Source organism: Lepisosteus oculatus, chromosome 14 (assembly GCF_040954835.1).
Source record: "Lepisosteus oculatus isolate fLepOcu1 chromosome 14, fLepOcu1.hap2, whole genome shotgun sequence".
In the NCBI taxonomy this organism is placed as follows: Eukaryota; Metazoa; Chordata; class Actinopteri; order Semionotiformes; family Lepisosteidae; genus Lepisosteus; species Lepisosteus oculatus.
This window is the reverse complement of record NC_090709.1, coordinates 20,156,662-20,163,246: the sequence shown is the minus strand read 5'-3', so window position 1 is coordinate 20,163,246 and position 6,585 is coordinate 20,156,662. Positions and strand designations below refer to the sequence as shown.

Below are 6,585 nucleotides of genomic sequence, written 5' to 3'. Positions count from 1 at the left end.
CGCTAATACACAAGCACCCGTGTCTCGCCAAAGCTGACAAATAAACAGACGGACAAGCCGCACTGCACGTGTGAACAGGGGAATGAGCGAGCGAGCGGGGATAGGGCGCCTCCTGCGCTTAAAAGCTTACAGCACCTGATATTCCCAGGCGGTCTCCCATCCAAGTACTAACCAGGCCCATCCCTGTTTAGCTTCCGAGATCAGACGAGATCAGGCGTGCTCAAGGGGGTGCGGCCGTAAGCGAGAGCAAGGCTCGCTGGCACCCTTCTTATTGAGAGGACAGCTCCGTCACCTCTTTTACGACGCTGCTTTTTTTCCCTTGCGTTTTTCTCTTCTTCCCACGTTCTCTCTCTTCACTGCCTTCGTCCCTGCTCTTTTTCACTTCAGCCTTTCACTCTTGCTTCCTTCCAATGAGGACGGAGCTGCGGGAGAAAGGGCGCTATAGAGGAATGCTGTGGAGAGCTGCTGCTGTGCTTTGACATCTGAGCTCTGTGGAAAACGATCTCAATACAATTCTGAAAAACGCGACTCTCCGAACGCCAGCCGAACAAGTCTCCACAGCCGAAGCGCTGTGTCTCTTTTCAGCTGGCGATAAACCTTTCCTCGATCCTTTGCGGACTTGTAAAACTGTTCCTGATCAGAATAAAAAACGCTCACGCTAATACACAAGCACCCTTGTCTCGCCAACGCTGACAAATAAACAGACGGACAAGCCGCACTGCACATGTGAACAGGGGAATGAGCGAGCGAGCGGGGATAGGGCGCCTCCTGCGCTTAAAAGCTTACAGCACCTGGTATTCCCAGGCGGTCTCCCATCCAAGTACTAACCAGGCCCATCCCTGTTTAGCTTCCAAGGTCAGACGAGATCAGGCGTGCTCAAGGGGGTGTGGCCGTAAGCGAGAGCAAGGCTCGCTGGCACCCTTCTTATTGAGAGGACAGCTCCGTCACCTCTTTTACGACGCTGCTTTTTTTCCCTTGCGTTTTTCTCTTCTTCCTACGTTCTCTCTCTTCACTGCCTTCGTCCCCGCTCTATTTCACTTCAGCCTTTCACTCTTGCTTCCTTCCAATGAGGACGGAGCTGCGGGAGAAAGGGCGCTATAGAGGATCGCTGTGGAGAGCTGCTGCTGTGCTTTGACATCTGAGCTCTGTGGAAAACGATCTCAATACAATTCTGAAAAACGCGACTCTCCGAACGCCAGCCGAACAAGTCTCCACAGCCGAAGCGCTGTGTCTCTTTTCAGCTGGCGATAAACCTTTCCTCGATCCTTTGCGGACTTGTAAAACTGTTCCTGATCAGAATAAAAAACGCTCACGCTAATACACAAGCACCCGTGTCTCGCCAAAGCTGACAAATAAACAGACGGACAAGCCGCACTGCACGTGTGAACAGGGGAATGAGCGAGCGAGCGGGGATAGGGCGCCTCCTGCGCTTAAAAGCTTACAGCACCTGGTATTCCCAGGCGGTCTCCCATCCAAGTACTAATCAGGCCCATCCCTGTTTAGCTTCCGAGATCAGACGAGATCAGGCGTGCTCAAGGGGGTGCGGCCGTAAGCGAGAGCAAGGCTCGCTGGCACCCTTCTTATTGAGAGGACTGCTCCGTCACCTCTTTTACGACGCTGCTTTTTTTCCCTTGCATTTTTCTCTTCTTCCCACGTTCTCTCTCTTCATGGCCGTCGTCCCCGCTCTATTTCACTTCAGCCTTTCACTCTTGCTTCCTTCCAATGAGGACGGAGCTGCGGGAGAAAGGGCGCTATAGAGGATCGCTGTGGAGAGCTGCTGCTGTGCTTTGACATCTGAGCTCTGTGGAAAACGATCTCAATACAATTCTGAAAAACGCGACTCTCCGAACGCCAGCCGAACAAGTCTCCACAGCCGAAGCGCTGTGTCTCTTTTCAGCTGGCGATAAACCTTTCCTCGATCCTTTGCGGACTTGTAAAAACTGTTCCTGATCAGAATAAAAAACGCTCACGCTAATACACAAGCACCCGTGTCTCGCCAAAGCTGATAAATAAACAGACGGACAAGCCGCACTGCACGTGTGAACAGGGGAATGAGCGAGCGAGCGGGGATAGGGCGCCTCCTGCGCTTAAAAGCTTACAGCACCTGGTATTCCCAGGCGGTCTCCCATCCAAGTACTAACCAGACCCATCCCTGTTTAGCTTCCAAGATCAGACGAGATCAGGCGTGCTCAAGGGGGTGCGGCCGTAAGCGAGAGCAAGGCTCGCTGGCACCCTTCTTATTGAGAGGACAGCTCCGTCACCTCTTTTACGACGCTGCTTTTTTTCCCTTGCGTTTTTCTCTTCTTCCCACGTTCTCTCTCTTCACTGCCTTCGTCCCCGCTCTATTTCACTTCAGCCTTTCACTCTTGCTTCCTTCCAATGAGGACGGAGCTGCGGGAGAAAGGGCGCTATAGAGGATCCCTGTGGAGATCTGCTGCTGTGCTTTGACATCTGAGCTCTGTGGAAAACGATCTCAATACAATTCTGAAAAACGCGACTCTCCGAACGCCAGCCGAACAAGTCTCCACAGCCGAAGCGCTGTGTCTCTTTTCAGCTGGCGATAAACCTTTCCTCGATCCTTTGCGGACTTGTTAAACTGTTCATGATCAGAATAAAAAACGCTCACGCTAATGTAGCGGCGAGGCTTCATAATAAGAAAGAATTAAGTGTTCTGAGCCTTCCCAAAAGAGGCCCCATCTCACCCTCCATCTCTGTGGTGCAGCCACAGAGAAAGAATTCATGCAAGCTGATTTAAGATGTTTTCTTGTGATAAGAAACCAGCTCCCAAAGGGGGATGCACTTAGCTAAGCCTGGCTATCATGATCAATGGTCACCCATTGGCGCCTATCTGTCTAGGGAGTGCCAGTTGGACATCTGGACTGCATTACTAAGTGTCAGGACTAAGTGACTCATATCTCACCTTGATCAACCAATCAGGGACTGGTAGGGCCGAGTAACCCACGTGGGACTCTGATGCCCATGAACTTTCAGCCAATCAATGAGCTGAAGTTCCTCCAGGTAAAACAGGCAACACAGAGAGCCTGTGAGTTTCAGAAGGGAGATTCAACAAGATTCAGTAAGATTCTGGAGAGGATTCTGTGGACTGTTCTAAAGGGAATTCAAAGGAGAATTCCAGGGCAGGACGGCCCAGGAGCAGAAGGCTCCCAAGGGCAGGACATTCTCACAGCGCGCCTCCTGACCATCCTGAGACTCAGCCCGGACAACCACGGAACGGCCAGTGTGTCCGAGTGCCAGAACTTTCCTTTGTTCTAAGAGTCTAGAGTGGAGGTTGCCAGAGAGTAACCAGCAGCAGGCCTCGTGAACAGGTCGGAACTGTGGACAGCTGAATCACTATTCAGAACTAGCTCTTCATCAGGAACGAACCGGTCCTCTTCCTGACTTGCTGGGACCCACAGTCATCTTTTCTCCTGTGCACAAACTTTGCCAACTAGCTGGACAGTGAGCATCAGCAGCGCACCGTCGCAAGCCGCACAGCACAGCCTGGCACGGAGCCAGAGAGCGCGGATTGGACAGCAACAGCCTGCAACTGTTTCTTTGTGCCCGCAGGAGATCTGAATCCCCAAAGATTGGATGAGTATTCAACTTCAATGCATTACAGCTCGAGAATTCAATTGTTATCCCAACCAGTTGATATCAATTTAATTCCTAAGAGTTATGTACCTGTTTTGAGTATCTAATGTAGAAGTTGTAACCAAGTTCACTTTACGAAACGGTCTAAATGAATGATATACTGAACGTATGTCCTCTTGATATGTGTAACACTTTGTAACTGATTGAATATATACCTTTTGTATTCTGATAACCCTCTCGATAAGATCTGTTAGGTTTACATGCATATTCTATGTATTAATAAATGTATCCTCGTGTATTAGTACCTGTGTGTGTGCGTTGTTTGAGTTATGTCGCATGGTTGGATTCTAAAGCCATCAAAAGAATCAACTTTGTGATTTACTGCTACAATTAATAATTGTCTCAGTAAATGCCCAAACCCTACAGAACTGGTGCCTTCAGAGAGCCACTATGATTACATATTTGGCGTCCCTGAACCGGCTTAATCTACACTAATACACGAGCACCCGTGTCTCGCCAAAGCTGACAAATAAACAGACGGACAAGCCGCACTGCACGTGTGAACAGGGGAATGAGCGAGCGAGCGGGGATAGGGAGCCTCCTGCGCTTAAAAGCTTACAGCACCTGGTATTCCCAGGCGGTCTCCCATCCAAGTACTAACCAGGCCCATCCCTGTTTAGCTTCCGAGATCAGACGAGATCAGGCGTGCTCAAGGGGGTGTGGCCATAAGCAAGAGCAAGGCTCGCTGGCACCCTTCTTATTGAGAGGACAGCTCCGTCACCTCTTTTACGACGCTGCTTTTTTTCCCTTGCGTTTTTCTCTTCTTCCCACGTTCTCTCTCTTCATTGCCTTCGTCCCCGCTCTATTTCACTTCAGCCTTTCACTCTTGCTTCCTTCCAATGAGGACGGAGCTGCGGGAGAAAGGGCGCTATAGAGGATCGCTGTAGAGAGCTGCTGCTGTGCTTTGACATCTGAGCTCTGTGGAAAACGATCTCAATACAATTCTGAAAAACGCGACTCTCCGAACGCCAGCCGAACAAGTCTCCACAGCCGAAGCGCTGTGTCTCTTTTCAGCTGGCGATAAACCTTTCCTCGATCCTTTGCGGACTTGTAAAACTGTTCCTGATCAGAATAAAAAACGCTCACGCTAATACACAAGCACCCGTGTCTCGCCAAAGCTGATAAATAAACAGACGGACAAGCCGCACTGCACGTGTGAACAGGGGAATGAGCGAGCGAGCGGGGATAGGGCGCCTCCTGCGCTTAAAAGCTTACAGCACCTGGTATTCCCAGGCGGTCTCCCATCCAAGTACTAACCAGACCCATCCCTGTTTAGCTTCCAAGATCAGACGAGATCAGGCGTGCTCAAGGGGGTGCGGCCGTAAGCGAGAGCAAGGCTCGCTGGCACCCTTCTTATTGAGAGGACAGCTCCGTCACCTCTTTTACGACGCTGCTTTTTTTCCCTTGCGTTTTTCTCTTCTTCCCACGTTCTCTCTCTTCACTGCCTTCGTCCCCGCTCTATTTCACTTCAGCCTTTCACTCTTGCTTCCTTCCAATGAGGACGGAGCTGCGGGAGAAAGGGCGCTATAGAGGATCCCTGTGGAGAGCTGCTGCTGTGCTTTGACATCTGAGCTCTGTGGAAAACGATCTCAATACAATTCTGAAAAACGCGACTCTCCGAACGCCAGCCGAACAAGTCTCCACAGCCGAAGCGCTGTGTCTCTTTTCAGCTGGCGGTAAACCTTTCCTCGATCCTTTGCGGACTTGTTAAACTGTTCATGATCAGAATAAAAAACGCTCACGCTAATGTAGCGGCGAGGCTTCATAATAAGAAAGAATTAAGTGTTCTGAGCCTTCCCAAAAGAGGCCCCATCTCACCCTCCATCTCTGTGGTGCAGCCACAGAGAAAGAATTCATGCAAGCTGATTTAAGATGTTTTCTTGTGATAAGAAACCAGCTCCCAAAGGGGGATGCACTTAGCTAAGCCTGGCTATCATGATCAATGGTCACCCATTGGCGCCTATCTGTCTAGGGAGTGCCAGTTGGACATCTGGACTGCATTACTAAGTGTCAGGACTAAGTGACTCATATCTCACCTTGATCAACCAATCAGGGACTGGTAGGGCCGAGTAACCCACGTGGGACTCTGATGCCCATGAACTTTCAGCCAATCAATGAGCTGAAGTTCCTCCAGGTAAAACAGGCAACACAGAGAGCCTGTGAGTTTCAGAAGGGAGATTCAACAAGATTCAGTAAGATTCTGGAGAGGATTCTGTGGACTGTTCTAAAGGGAATTCAAAGGAGAATTCCAGGGCAGGACGGCCCAGGAGCAGAAGGCTCCCAAGGGCAGGACATTCTCACAGCGCGCCTCCTGACCATCCTGAGACTCAGCCCGGACAACCACGGAACGGCCAGTGTGTCCGAGTGCCAGAACTTTCCTTTGTTCTAAGAGTCTAGAGTGGAGGTTGCCAGAGAGTAACCAGCAGCAGGCCTCGTGAACAGGTCGGAACTGTGGACAGCTGAATCACTATTCAGAACTAGCTCTTCATCAGGAACGAACCGGTCCTCTTCCTGACTTGCTGGGACCCACAGTCATCTTTTCTCCTGTACACAAACTTTGCCAACTAGCTGGACAGTGAGCATCAGCAGCGCACCGTCGCAAGCCGCACAGCACAGCCTGGCACGGAGCCAGAGAGCGCGGATTGGACAGCAACAGCCTGCAACTGTTTCTTTGTGCCCGCAGGAGATCTGAATCCCCAAAGATTGGATGAGTATTCAACTTCAATGCATTACAGCTCGAGAATTCAATTGTTATCCCAACCAGTTGATATCAATTTAATTCCTAAGAGTTATGTACTTGTTTTGAGTATCTAATGTAGAAGTTGTAACCACGTTCACTTTACGAAACGGTCTAAATGAATGATATACTGAACGTATGTCCTCTTGATATGTGTAACACTTTGTAACTGATTGAATATATACCTTTTGTATTCT

General features: G+C 50.1%; 1 long non-coding RNA gene, 4 other non-coding genes and 3 pseudogenes across 5 annotated transcripts in view; all 8 read right to left on the bottom strand.

Moving 5' to 3' along the window:
• LOC138242516 (zinc finger protein 271-like) overlaps positions 1–6,585 on the bottom strand; it is a 681,240-nt pseudogene that overhangs the window by 162,393 nt on the left and 512,262 nt on the right.
• LOC138242858 (uncharacterized) overlaps positions 1–6,585 on the bottom strand; it is a 96,380-nt gene that overhangs the window by 23,352 nt on the left and 66,443 nt on the right. The gene's annotated exons all lie outside the window — the stretch shown is intronic.
• On the bottom strand, positions 124–242 carry LOC138217112 (5S ribosomal RNA). The gene has a single exon (XR_011180825.1). It is a non-coding gene; the product is annotated as a 5S ribosomal RNA (ribosomal RNA).
• LOC138217114 (5S ribosomal RNA) lies at positions 780–898 on the bottom strand. Its single transcript, XR_011180827.1, has one exon. It is a non-coding gene; the product is annotated as a 5S ribosomal RNA (ribosomal RNA).
• Positions 1,436–1,554, bottom strand: LOC138216770 (5S ribosomal RNA). The gene has a single exon (XR_011180482.1). It is a non-coding gene; the product is annotated as a 5S ribosomal RNA (ribosomal RNA).
• On the bottom strand, positions 2,093–2,211 carry LOC138218352 (5S ribosomal RNA; annotated as a pseudogene).
• Positions 4,204–4,322, bottom strand: LOC138245169 (5S ribosomal RNA). Its single transcript, XR_011193783.1, has one exon. It is a non-coding gene; the product is annotated as a 5S ribosomal RNA (ribosomal RNA).
• On the bottom strand, positions 4,860–4,978 carry LOC138218350 (5S ribosomal RNA; annotated as a pseudogene).